Below are 13,827 nucleotides of genomic sequence, written 5' to 3' on the forward strand. Positions count from 1 at the left end.
TGTTGCGAACAGTGAAACACAACTGCGATAATCGGATTTGAATAAGTTGACCCATCCGGATCACTGTGACAGGTTCCGCGGGGGCCTCATTGGGGACACTTCTGGTTTTCATCCAAAACATGTCGTGCAACATATCAAACTTTATGATTTCGAATGACTGAGTCAGAAACGATACCCTGAAGTCTGTATCAACTAATATGGCCATCCCGGAACATCTAGCATAGATTCCACGGGGATGACATCGGGGACATATCTGGTTTGCAAATAAATCATACCGTGCGACGTATCAAACTTCATGATTTCAAGAGAATGGGGCATAAAAAATTGACTGAAGTATGTAGCAACTGATATGGCCGCTCCGGAACACTTGAAACAGGTTCCGCGGGGGCCTCTCAAACTCAATAACACACGAAATAATCACTTTTAGCCTTTTGGCAAAACAAAAACCCTCCCCCACCCCCTGACCCCAGTACAATCCGCACTATCTTCGGAATGGTTCCGGATATTACATGACCACTTGAGTGCGATAAGCTTGCACCAATTTATGATCGATTAAGGGCGACTTCAAAAAAATCGGATGAAAATTGACGAAATGCCAGCATTTTCAAAATGAGTTGTCAGGGGTCGGATATGTGAAGGTTAAAATCAGTCAACTGGTTCAAAAGTTACGATTTTTTGAAAATTTTTAGTTTTGAAAAACCTTGATTTTTTGGACCACCCTATATGAAAATTGGTCACCCTAATGATGAAATAAAAAAACGGGTCTAATTATTTCCGAAGAACTACAAGCCCACCAAGTTTCACGACAATCGGAGATTCACTATATCGTTTTTCTATGGAATGGCTGTATATATGTATTGATCTGGCTTTTTATGTGCTTAGAATACTAATATTTATAAGGTTATGCAGACCGATGAACATATGTTTGAATAAATAAATAGATAAATAACTAAACACAACCTTTTCTGTATGCTTTCCACAAATTTGACATCAAAAAGTGCCTACAAATTTATTTTCGGTGCTCGACATATTTCTCTAACCTGAAGATTTAGCGGATCACGTAGTGTTGAGTTAAATAATTTGCGATTGTTGTGAGAGTTCGTCTTATTCCCATCGGGGTGCTAGAGTTTCGTCTTGATTTTCGCGTGATTTCCGTGTATTTTTGGTAATATTGCTACTAGATGTTCAGGAGATGTGAATGGAAGTTAACAATTTCGTCTCGAGAATACTGGAATTCGTATAATTTGTTGTGTTTGTTCCTATATATCGTTTTGCTGCCTAAACGTTGATCAAACGTATCCCTTAGACTTAATCCTTCCATTAACAAAACCCAAACTCTAGTGACACCTTGGTCTGAGAGAGCGTAGAGGTCTCTCTCTACATACCTTTCTTTAATGACCAACTAATCTTCCTTTCACATCCCTCGACGTGTTCAGAGCAGCTTCCGATCGTTGGAGGACTGCATCAATCTTGTCTTAGAGTCAGAGATTAGCTCCAAATCTCTGTGCTTTGGTAACGGATGGGAAGTGGGCGATTCTCATAACAGTGGCCTGGAACTGTACTTGATTTTGGGCGATGATTTAGTGACAATGACGAAACATTCTCTTGTCTACTCGATGTGACTTTTTTTGTTTAGCCAGCGTGCGCCTCGGCGTAAAACTCCATGATAGGACTGTGGAATAAATCCCGCACTGAAATACATGAAGAGAGCCCTTGAACTCTCACTGAAAAAGTCTCTCAAGATATTTTTGAACGAGTCCCTGATGGAATATCAGAAGCAATCCGAGTGGGAATTCCTGAAAGAAACTCTGAAGGATTTTTTAGAAGAAATCTCCAGAAAAATTTCTATAAAAATCTCAGGAAGCACTTTTGAGTGATTTATAAGTTACGGTTTTGCCAAGGCTAGTAATAGGGCATGCAGACTTACCTTTATCTCATCCCAGGGGCTGCCTAACCTACAAATCCTGGTTTACGATGGCCCGTGGCCGTCGGTTGCTGGACGCCTGGTTCACACTAACTCACAAGGGGGGGGGGGATGGTTGGCTCTTCGGCGGGATTTAGATTTCCCACACACACTTCACACGCGGAATTTTGGGATAGGTTTCATGCATAACTCTTTTGGAGTATTCTATCACCGTTGGTGACCAGATTTGCACGGCCTTTAAACTTGCACTATTGGGGGCAAAAACACGCGGGTTGCATCCCGAGCCAACTCCATTAGTGAAAAAACTTAATTCCTAATGTTTACTTATTAATTTTTATTTATGATACATGCCAAATGTAACAGAAGTACTTGGAGGAAATCCTCGGAACAGCCTTAGGCGGAATTCTTCAAAACAATTCACGGAGAAATTCTTTGATGAAATTCCTGATGGAGTGTGTGAAATATTTTCTAAAGAATCCGTGAATCTGAAAGGGATTCTGAACATAGAATTCCTGTAGAAATTCCTAGAGAAACATTTTTAAGTTTCTCAAAGCATCCGCAGAGAAATTCTTATAGTTATCCTTAGAGGAAATTCCGGAGAATCTTCTGGGGAAATACATGGAGGAACATCGGAAGGAAATCCTGAATGAACCTCTGTATGGACTCCTAGAGGAATCTCGGGAGGAATTCCTGCAGGATTTTCTAGATACTTACCTTACCGGTCAGACTAAGACCGAGGTGTCCTCTGCTGTACGTAGGAGCCGTGTCCAGTCTACTCGGTCCATGGCTGTGTGTCTACATTTCCGCACTCTGCGAAAGGTCCGCAGATCGTCCTCCACATCTTCTTGTACCGGTCGAATGACTCTCGAGAACCATTTTAGTGCTATCCGACATCCTGATGACGTGACCCGCCGACCGTAGCCTCTCGATTTTAAATGTGTGGACGATGGTTGGTTCTCTCAGCAGCTGACCAGCGGAGCAGCATGGCGCGTTGGTCCTCTGCACGTAGGATCCATGCTTCGTGCCCATAGATGACTACCGGTCTAATCAGCGTTTTGTAGATAGCTAACTTCATTAGACAGCAAATTTTATTCGATCGTAGAGTTCTGCGGAATCCAAAATAAGATCGATTTCCTGCCACAATGCGCCTCTAAATTTCTCTGCAATTGAACGGACTTCATGAAAATTGTTGCACTCGTGCTTATCCCCGCTCTTCTTATTACACCCTCTGAGGCAATGTTGAACAGCAAGCACGAAAGACCTTGCGGTAACCCTCTGCGAGATTCGAAGGGACTCGAGAGTATCCCTAATACTCGAACTACGCACATCACTCGATCCATCGTCGCCTTGATCAACCGTATCAGTTTATCCGGGAATCCGTATTCGTGCATAATCTGCCATAGCTGTTCTCAATCGATTATATCATACACCGATTTGAAATCGATGAACAAGTGATGTGTGGGCACGTTGTATTCGCGGCATTTCTGCAACACCTGGTGGATGGCAAAAATCTGGTCCGTTGTAGCGCGTTTACCCATAAATCCAGCCTGATATTGCCCCACGAACTTTCTTGCAATCGGTGATAGACGGTGGCATAAAATATGAGAGTGTATCTTGAAGGCAGCGCTCAGTAGTGTAATCGCGCGGTAGTTCCCGCAATCCAACTTGTCACCCTTTTTGTAGATGGGACACACGGTATCTTCCATCCATTCCTCCGGTAATACTTCCTCCTTCCAAATCTTGGTAATGACCCAGTGTAGTGTTCCCACCAGTGCTTCTCCACCGTATTTTAGAAGCTCGCTTGGTAAAGACCGGTCCAGAAAGTATGGACGCATAAAGAAAATACTTGCATTTCAAAACTATTGATGACAAGTTCTTTTTGAAGACTACATCCTTTTGGTCAACCTATTTTCTCAGCATTTGCATAGCAGTTTTAGCTATTCCAACAGTTTGTTTCAAAATACATGAGCTTTCAGCGGAACATCATCGAAAAAATGTGCACAAACGATGAACAGGGATTGAAAGGTCACTAAGGAAATGAGCAAAATATGGTGGGAGTAAGTGAGAAAACCGTGCAAGCAGCAATTAGAAAACACGGTGGGGATAACACGTTTAAGCATAGGCAAAAATTGGGTAAAAAATAAAGGTCCTGCTAACCACCGTTTGGAAAAACAAATGATGAAGATATTTGAGCACTAGAAAAAACCTTCTAAGTTATACAAAGCGGGGCATAACCAAAAAAGTTACCATTTCGAATTCCGATGTTCATCGTGGCGAAGAAAGTTTGAATTTTCGATCCTATAGTAAGCAGAAACAGCCAAAACGAAGTCCGAAACAAGAGCTATCGGTCAGACCATGTCAACTGAAGACTAGGTGCGTCCATACTTTCTGGGGCAGTCTTTAGTTGATCTGCTCCAGCGGCTTTGTTGTTTTTCAACTGGCCAACCCCCTCCTCAATCTCTTGGAGGTCAGGGGCCGGAAGTCTTTCGTCCTGTGTACATACTCCAAGATCTGTTACGAGCGCGTACTGTACCGTGTCACACGACGCTCTCTGCGTCATTACTGGTATGGTGCCTATCAGCATTCTTATCAGTGAGGACATGGAGTGCTTCGGCATGCGTGGCACAAGAGGCATACGCAGGACTGCCAGGATGGCCTCTATGGTCAAATGGCAGCGCGCGTGGGACAGTTCCACCAAAGGAAGGTGGACCCATAGGTTGATACCGAGGGTAGATAGTTGGATTAATAGGCGCCATGGGGAAGTTACATTCCACTTGACACAGGTCCTTACAGGCCATGGTTGCTTCTGACAGTATCTACACCGTTTCGGGCATGCGGATTCTCCCGAATGCCCAGTGTGCAATGGTTTAGAGGAAATGGCGGAACACATTTTGTTCGTGTGTCCGCGTTTTCGCACAATGCGTGACCGCATGCTTGCCACATACGGGGAGGACACAACTCCGGACAACTTGGTCCAGAGGATGTGTAGGGATGAGTTTGGCTGGAACGCCGTTTCAACGGCTATCACTCATATCGTCTGGGAGCTACAGAGGAGGTGGCAAGTGGACTCGGAGAATGGCTAGTCCAGATGCAGTACAAGAGGTGGTCCAGGGGTTCGAAGTCGGCTTCGTAGGTCATACCGGTGCCCTGCGGTCGAGATCGACACTTACAGCGATTAAGTGGCCGCGGAGAGGAAGTCCCGGTAGCGGTGTTGTCGTGGCGTCGGTCTACTGGGTTGGATCCGAGCCCGCGGTTGGAAAGGGGTCCCCGGCAAGGGTCGGGGTGGGTGAGACCCTGCTGTCTGCAACCTTCGGGTGCATCTGATGGGGCCTGAAGGGTAGTGATACCCTTCCTTTGCGGGCAGGTCAGATCGGGTTGCACGTGGGCATCAGTTCTTGATGTCTGCAAAGCAGTTGAGCACGGGCGGGGTTGACCCTGCCCTCCTTCCGAGGACAAAGGGAGTGGCGAGGACCACTCGGGAAACTGGCTAAGCGCCAGCATGTTACCGTGATGGACTCTCCGGAGCGAGTCATCGATGTTCGTTGCTGCTAGGCTGCGCAGCTAACCTTGAGGGTGCGATGTGCACTAGCCCCTCTCTGAAGCAATACCTTCTTGGTGGTTCCGGAGAGACGTAGGGTTTGTCGACCATAGGAATGTGTTTAGTGGGTACGAGGAGAGAGTAGTCCTGGCTTTTACTTTTGTTGTAGAAGACGGCCTCAGCCCCACACTACCCTAACCTTCCTGTTAGGGTGTCTGTTGAGCAGATTATCCCCCTATGGTTTAGAAGAAAAAAAAAGATCCTGCTAGAGGCACTGGATATGCTAGATATTAATCTGGCTAATGTCGGTACCGAAACAATATTTTGTCGGAATGGAGCGGAGTCGATTATAGACGTACAGAGGTCCAATTTTGAGAAAAGCTGGCAGAAACTCAATTTTTGAACATGTCTTATATGGGATACAGTATGTTGAGCATTCATCCATAATACCAGGAGCACTAACTGGCATTTAAAAAAAATGGTTATATTGATTTTGTATCTTGTTACAGCACTAAATAGCTGCTGATGGAAAAAGTGCTGAATTTTTGATAAACAACACAAACAAGTCCAACCACAACAAAAGTCTATTGATATAAGTAATACAATTGCTTTCAAAAGTTTATTTGTAAGTTCTTGTGTATACCAGACATCTGCAATGGAGCATGAGATCAAAAAAAAAAAAAACACTGTTGGCTTCAAAATTGACATTACATGTCATTAGTACGGAAAATTCTTACAGTTCGACTTCAAAGTGTCTTACAATTTGCTCCCCGCTACTCCCCGCGGGGAGATTCCGTTTAAATGCTCATTTATGTATGCAGAATCGGTTAAAGAAAAATGCAACTGCCAAGAACTGCCAAAACAATGACGCCATGATGATATGTGTATAGTAAAATTGTATGAAAAACATCAATTTTGTTCGAAGAAATCGACAAAAAATAAAAATGCCTTTAAAATGAAATTGAGCGCTACAGTATCGACTACAACAACAGCAGGTAGCGGGTAGAGAAAGAGGCGGCTAGGCCAAGGCCAAGCCCACGTGGGTGGAAGACATCGTACCACTGGCTTACTGGGTGGACTCAAGCGATTGCGGACTTGCGCAATGCCTGTCTACGGGCTTGGTGGCGGATGCAGCGAGTCGTGGTTTTCGCCGCTGCCAAAGTCACGCTGAATGGCTCCTACAGAGCAGTATCCAGAGATGTTAAAGGGGACCATCGAGGGGCTTTTCCCGTGTCATGATCCTAGTCCTTGGCCTCCTTTCGTAAGCCAGTTGGGGACTGGGACTGGAATTGAGGAGAGGGCCACCGATGAGGAACTTGCGGGGATAGGAAAGTCCGTTATCCCAGTTCCTAAAGGAGTAGCTATTGCAAAGGCTCCCGGAATGATCAGGTCTGCTATGCAGAAATACCTGGACGAGGGAGTTTTTTTTTATAGGTCTGGAAGCGGCAGAGCCCGGAGAGCCGTTGTCATATAGATCAATGTGCTAGGTCGACACGGCAGGGAAAGGGCTTGAAAAGATCATCCTCAACCACACCGAGGGTGTAAATGTTCTTTCGAGTAACCAGCTCGGCTTCCGGAAGGGGAGGCCGACCGTGAACGCTATCTTGTCGGTTAACAGACGATAGAAAATTGGTGTGGCCACAGGTCAAGACGATGGTAGGCAATCGCCTAGGATAGAAATCTTTCAATTCAGAGTTCAGCCGTTTGTACCACCATGGGTGCTCAGGAATGAAAATAAGTAAGAAGAATACAGCGAGCTCGTGGTTCGCATCGATGCCATATGCCCTTGCCGCAAACCGTTTTCTTCCACACCACGCCACCACCGAAGAACCCTGTCTATCGTAATATTTCTGTTCTGTTTCGCCCAGTTCCACCTACCAGCATGTATTTCGTTGTTGTTTATGCATTCACCTTTGCTCTTTCACAATTCAAGCTGTTGTATAATTCTAACATCGTTTCAAATGCTCTAGCAATAATATCCATGTCAACCCCAAAACAGACAAATCGACCGGATTTCATGAAAATCCTACCCCAGTTTTGTTCAGCAACGATAGACGCTTTTATCAGTCTGATAAGTTATCCAGGAAAGCCGTTCTTGTTCATGATTTCCCATAGTTCTGTGCTATTACTGGTACGCATTGCCGAGCACTTATTTACCGGGCAGAATAAACACATACTAGGGTTGACAACTCTTTTTCATGAATAATGCACATACTTATGATATAGCTGACAGGGCATGCATAAACTATAGTAAACATTCCATCCGTTACTTGGCTTCTAAAACAAACACCAGAAAATGCAAAGCATCTATTCTGTTGAACAACATTCTTTTAGCCACAGCAAGTAAATGTCATTCAAATTTTCAAGAATGGATAATTAATTAAAAGCAGCTTCTTCCATTTTCTCTCCTAGTTCGTTAAGTCCATACATACTGCCGACCAAGTCCATCCCTACAATAGAACAGCATCCATTGAAGCGAGTGGCGTACACAAAAACATAGAGTAACATAAACACCAAAAGCATTCATTATTCACGCGTCTATCAGCGTTATGCCTCCTCGTTCTCGTTGCGTCATCTCCCTTCATCACTCAACCAACATCATCATCGGTCTCTGTGGAACTCAACTGCGTGAAGCAGTGCGACTTTGACTCTTCGCATAAGCATTTCCCGAGAGCCTGGCATTCTTCTATATGAAGCACTGACAGCACGCCTGCATCAGTTATCAACGATATACCTAACGCTGAACAAGATCCGTCCTCTGCGTTTCCTTTCATCAACCTATTGAATCGTGAAACGAGGAACAATGAGGCGAACAGAGAGCGGGAATAAAATTATGACACATTGAGCGAAGAAGTGATGTGACAGACAGAGCGACAGACAGACAGGCAGGCGGAAGGGAACGTCCAGTGTGGCGCGACGATGGGCGAGAGGGAAAAAGCAAGAACGAAAGCGATCAAAACAAACAGCAGGATTACAACGCGTTTAGTGAGCGGTGTGCGGCACCCACGCATTCCTCAAGTGCAATCCAATCGCTCTCGCGAAGCAGAGATAACGTTTTGAAGACGAGAGAAAGATGCGGAGAGAAACCATCGGCAGAGAGCAGCGAAAGTAAACAAGCAGAAAACTGAGCAACTTGGGAGAGATTGAGCAACTCGGAATTCCTTCAAACGATGTTGCACAACATACCGCGACATTTTACGTGCAAACCGAAGCTGTTCGTTGCATCGTTGCACCAACAAAGGGAGAAATCGGAATTGGATCGGAACGGAGATGAACGCCGAGCGCTCATCAGTACTATCATCGCTTCGGGAAGGACAGGACGCGAATCTTTCGTGTTCCCTCGCGTTGTGCGGTGTTTGATTGGATTGCGTGTAAAGCAAGTGGACTTTTTCGCTACCGTGAATCTCAATTTATTTTTCCTGTGGAGCTGCTAACAAAAGAGTATCAGATTTTTTGGTCCTGCTGCCAGCCGAAACAGGTGAAAGCTATCGCCAGAGGACCATCAATCAATCAAGCCTGGGACTGGACAGCGATTCGGTGGAACGTATAGTTGAACCAGTTGGATTGGAGAGTACGGTGCTAGTGTGTTTCATTCGTCAAGGGGTGGAATGGGGGCTCACTAAGGATTGCGTAGCGCTCTTCGTAAGGCACCCCCAATCGCGCCAAGCAGACTGGTATTAATTCGAGGGGGAATATGAACTTGCTTCAGTCAGGATAAAACGAATCATATCGCTTTCGCAGTTAGTGATACATATTGTATGAGATGATGTAAAAAACTGCTCGTTACGAGGTCGGCAATTCGGCTGTCATCTGGTTTCAATCCTGGAACCCCCGAAAAAAGTCGTCCTTCATAAGAGGGAACGACGCTGGTGGCTGTTTCAAAAAACGACCAGCAGATTAGAGTGAAATTGTCAAGGCTCGTACCAGTGCGTTTTTTCGTGGTCTCGTCCGGTGACATCAGTGTGTGAACTTGGTCCCACCAGAGGGAACCTCCAGTTTGAAAACCAACAGAATTTTTCGTACGAGTGCGGTGAACCTCAAACCCACTTGCCTGCGTTCAACGTGACCGCAATCTACCGAGAGTACTGCCGAACGGAGCAAGCCCTAGTTTCTACTGGAAAGCAGCAAAACTGTGAATAAATCGATGCGGTTTTCTCTGGTCTAGGTCGCCGCTGCAAGTGCCACTCTCGTCGTCCTGGTATGGGGCATGTTGGCAAATTGGAATAATAATCGGTTTTACAAGCCCGGCACGGTGTGCATACTTTGTGGTACCGGGTCCAGGAAGAGCGACTTGGCACATGCGAGGAACAATCTGGTGTAGGTCGTGGACCATCCGTCGAACAGTGAAACGCCCGAAATCGTATTATTAATTTCACAGGTGTTGATTGAACGCACGGCGTTGTTCGGACGTTTTCGAAAGCGAGGGCGTTGATATCCCATTAGAGGCGAGCTAATTAAGTGCAATCGAGTGAAGTGAACAGTCTACCGGAAGAGGGGGAGAGACGCTCCGAGAGTAGAACAATAAAAACCCATTCGCGTGTGTAGCTCATATGGCCCTAGGCCGAACGGTCGTCATTGTGTATGTGCGAGTGCAATAGTGCGGTTCGGTTAATTCAATTGGGTAATTATTAGCCCTAGTGCGGAAGCGCGTTTCTACAAAAGGGGTTCCAGCCGAGCAACAACAGTTCCGGTGAAACGAGCATTTTAGCAGAGCGCAGCAGTTTGTGTGTTTTGGGTAATTGATTAAACGCATTTCAAAATAAACTATCAATTGAAGGTTTTGTTATTGTTCCTTGTTTGATGAAATAAAGTGTTTTATTGTTTGACCACTAATTGATGCGTTTTATTTTCAATTGTTTTCATTTAGTTGATCCAAATATAGTGATTGTTTGATTTTGAATATCCGTTCTTTTATTTAAACCGATGACAATCTTTTACGTTTGGTGTTAAGATTATTATTGATTTATAATAATTATTTCAATAGCAATATTAATATTATTATTATTATTATTTATTAATAGCAATATGTAATTACTATTATTATGTATCTGTATTATCGACATTTTCAGCTCTCGGCAGGTTCATTTCGTTCAAAAAATATTGCGTGAAACCATATAATACTTATATCAATACAACCGTTTCAAAGTTTTGAGTTTATCTCAAGTAATCAGAAACATCCATTCGAGGACATATTTAAGTCCTTCAGATAAAGTAGGATAAGTTTCACGTGTTTTCAAAATTTTTCATTCGTTTTCGCTGTTAGTTTCTGGCCCTTCTCTTATTCTGCATTTTTTTCTTGTATTCGGTAGCCGATTGTAATTGCGCGTTTCCTTTTGGGTTTCATTGAGCACTGCACTGATTTAATTTCGTTTGCCGCATCTACTATTCTACTATATATTTTGGAGAACGTTCATAAACTACGTCACTGTTCGAGAGAGAAGGGCAGGAAAGAGCAAGCTTCTGTTGTATCCGGTAAACTATCTATATATGTAAAAATGAGTTTGAAATCCCTTTGAGGCAACAAAACTTACGAATGGCTGAACCGATCAGCATGACTCTTGCATGATTAGATTCGTATTCATGGTGGCTGTGTTTATATGTAAAAAAAGTTACAAAAATGAACTAAAAAAGTAAGAAAATTTACAAAATCCTGATTTTAATGACCTGGGAAGAAAATCAGCCCGATTGAAATGAAACCAATCTAAGAGTGCGGTGCTATTTTGAGCCCTACAGTTATCAAACCAGCACAGCTTGGCAAGACAAAGTTTGCCGGGACAACTAGTTTAAAATAAATATATTTTTTTCAATCTTTCTTTGCAATTTTCTTGACATATTCGGCAACATGTGTTATATCGCGTTTTATTTTCTTAACTAACTTGAATATTCAACTATGATCCAAATCCATACTATAAATTATTTAGATTTTATTTGACAGGACCAAAAGCAAATGGGTGTAAGTAACAGAATCCCACTTTCGAGTAAATGAGATTTAAAGTTTTTCGCCTATTTTTCTTCCCATACAAAATATATAGAGTTTCAAAATCGATCCAATTTTTTTCCGATTTATCATAATTTTTCTAATCGTCATAAAAACAATTTAAAAAAAGCTCCTACAAGCTTGAAATCTGATGAACATTCAGCTATCAGTAAGATAATTATCCATTTTTATATAAGTAAAGATTAATGTAGCAAAATACATGGTAGAAAATGTCATCATTAGAAAGTTTGTCAACACTTGCTTTCTACTTGTTCAATTGTTCATCTTGTGATTAGCGAATCTGGCACAGTCTTATTTAAACCAACTAGTGAATGCCGACTGGAAGAAGATACACAAAAGGTTCATTCCTGCTATTAGTTTTTATACAGGACATTTTCAGCTGATTACAGGGGAGATAAAGACTGTGAAAGGGTCAGATCCTCAGAGATTTTACTACTGACCATTGATACCAGGCTTATTAAGTTACTAGTGGACTCAGGTGCCGCTGTTTATACAGTTACATGCGATAACTAGAACCTCATAAGACACAAAAGCCCGAACAGTGATAAATGACATCGTTAGGGTGGGGCTAATTTAGCAAAATCTCTCGAGGATATGATTTGCCAAGCAGAAAGTGATCTACTGGTCGAAATAAGTGAGCTGTGCAAAAATGAGCGATTTCGGTTGATATTTAGGGGTGGCAGCCCAAAACAAATCTCACTTTTTTCACTATAAAGCCCAAGTAAATATTTAAATGAGACATTTTCTTCAACAATCTCGAAAACCTGTAGAGATATCGCAACTTCGAGGTCAAATTTGGTCCAATTGGGTTCTAGAATCACCGATTAAGTTTAGAAAAATTATGTTTGAAAAGTCCAAGAGCTCATTGCGGAGGCGTTTTTTTTTTTTGAAACGTCTTCAAAATCACCTTGAAACCTTCTCGGAACCCATGTTACGCACCTGAGATGCTCCGAAACCCCCAAATACTGTCCAGCATTTTTGGTGGGATTCATAGGCGTTACGGAGGAGTTTTTGGGGGGTTCCGGAGCATCTCAGGTGCGTTACATGGGTTCCGAGAAGGTTTTAAGGCGATTTTGAAGACGTTTAAAAAACACGCCTCCGCAATGACCAGTCTAAAATTCTCTTGGAATTTCTGAAATGCCTCCAAAACCCCTTCAAGTTCCACTCAGACCCCTTTTAACGCACGTGACAACCTCGGAACCCCCCGAAAACGTACCTGTAACGCCTCAAAAACCCGTCGAATATCCTCTGAAACAATGCTTTTGAAACCCCTCTCAGACCCTCGAAAACCTCCGTGCGATCTCCTGGTACCCCGCTGAAATCCCTTGGGTCCTCCTGAAACGCCGCTGCCAGCTTCCTTTGCTCTTCCCTGTAACCAAACACCCCCTGATAGCCGTTGCAGAGCATAAAAAAGATGCATAAATTAAAAGTGCATAAAAATAACATGGATAAATAGTGGTTTTAGTGTACATAATTTAGATTGTTTTTTTCACACATGCGTATATTTTGACACATATCTGGAGCGTTTGGTACGGTATTTTTACGTGTCCATCCTCGCCTGTAGATTCTAGAATTACATCGACGGAAAAACAATCGTTCAAACTCAAAGAATAGTCTTTTGCGGCAAAGACAACGCAGTACATCTGGCCATTTTGATGCTTGTAATTTAGTATTAATATGCTGCAAGCCTCATTATGACAAGCCTAGTAATTGGGGCTAATGTAACTTGACTACTTTCCAGGATGATTTCACATTCTGGCTGCGTTTGAATTCGATTAAATTTGAATAGTTTAGATTAGAATGTGACATAGTAGGTATGATTCATGCTTAATGTGAAGACGTTTATTGAAGAATTAATCACAGTTTTTGGAAGAATTATAATATTTTTATCGGAATTTAAAAGAACTTTTGGAATTTTGATTCTTTTTAGACAGCTCAGGAAGTTTGATGCTATTAAAACAGCTTATGATTCAATTAAACTAGAGACCGCTTAAACTGTTTAAAATATAGTACGAAGAAACTCTGGCAAAAATTAAAGGTGAGTTATTGCGAAGAGTTTTGGTTCGAATATTTGGAGTTCTTAAGCAAATTCCTAAAATATGGATGATAGTTATGGCCAAATCCTGACACCATCAGATCTTGAGAGAATTAAAAGAGCTTTGAAACATGATTTTTTTTGTTAAAATCGGCTGAAACACATCCGGGATTACCGCCAAAGATATTCTAGAAATTCAATAAATTCTATCAGCAACCAAGTCATGGTTTATAGCGTTTGTATGTCACGATTTGGCTCGAGTATGTGTCAACGGATTTGCAAAATTACGTCACTGTTGCATTCGCCTAAAGCTCCAAAGTGTTCGTGAGAGA

The 13,827-nt window shown here is 42.9% G+C and overlaps 1 protein-coding gene across 2 annotated transcripts in view; it reads left to right on the plus strand.

Annotated features, from left to right (window-relative positions):
* Positions 1 to 7,614: 7,614 nt before the first annotated feature.
* The window catches only part of LOC109417164 (leucine-rich repeat neuronal protein 3-like), a 505,905-nt gene continuing 499,692 nt past the window's right edge, over positions 7,615 to 13,827 (plus strand). Inside the window, exon 1 of one of the 2 annotated variants that reach the window (XM_062842285.1) lies at positions 7,615 to 10,197. The gene's annotated coding sequence lies outside the window, so the exon portion shown is untranslated. The remainder of the gene's footprint in view (positions 10,198 to 13,827) is intronic. The other variant, XM_062842284.1, reaches the window with a different exon arrangement.

The sequence above is a fragment of the Aedes albopictus genome, chromosome 3 (genome assembly GCF_035046485.1).
Source record: "Aedes albopictus strain Foshan chromosome 3, AalbF5, whole genome shotgun sequence".
Lineage (NCBI taxonomy): Eukaryota > Metazoa > Arthropoda > Insecta > Diptera > Culicidae > Aedes > Aedes albopictus.